Source organism: Penaeus monodon, chromosome 33 (assembly GCF_015228065.2).
Source record: "Penaeus monodon isolate SGIC_2016 chromosome 33, NSTDA_Pmon_1, whole genome shotgun sequence".
NCBI lineage: Eukaryota > Metazoa > Arthropoda > Malacostraca > Decapoda > Penaeidae > Penaeus > Penaeus monodon.
Window position 1 is genome coordinate 30,338,581 of NC_051418.1, and position 599 is coordinate 30,339,179.

At 36.4% G+C, this 599-nt stretch overlaps 1 protein-coding gene across 2 annotated transcripts in view; it reads right to left on the minus strand.

Moving 5' to 3' along the window:
* Positions 1-599, minus strand: part of LOC119594363 (neprilysin-1-like) — a gene marked incomplete in the record, with an annotated part of 114,752 nt that overhangs the window by 21,130 nt on the left and 93,023 nt on the right.

A 599-nucleotide genomic window follows, 5' to 3' on the forward strand; every position in this document is an offset into this window, starting at 1 on the left:
TTCGAAAGAGAGATCACGGAAGACAAAGATAAACGATCAAAAGCAAGGCGTCAGCATCACCTTTAATTAAGCTGCGATTGGGCGGAATTACCTGCCGCTCCTCGCCTGCAGGACGGAGGGAACCGGCAAGTGGCAAATTGCAAGCGAGGGAGACACGCAACATGCATCATTCTTTGCAACATCCGGCAGTGCAGTCAGTTCTGGGAAGGGCTTCGTGAGGCAAAGGAGACGGATATGTTTTTTTTTTTTTTTTTTTCTTAGCTTTGCTTTACTTTTTTACTTCCTTTTGATTTTCTTTTTACAAGTTTTTACTACTTTTTTTTAAAAACTTTTTTCTTACTTTGCTTTTTACTTCTTTGTTTTTTAAATCTTTTTCACTTTGCTTTTTACTTCATCTTTTTCTTTTTCTTTTATTCCTGTTCTAATATTTTGATAATTCAATACTATTCTTGTTTGTAATGTTTTCCAAAATTGTTTAATTCCTGAGAAAATCTACTTTATCATAATCGGATTTTGTTCTTAACTGCGATGAGATGCATTACGTCTGCGTCCTTGTGTATGCGCGTAAATAATCTTCCTTGATAAAAGCCCTCGCCCAA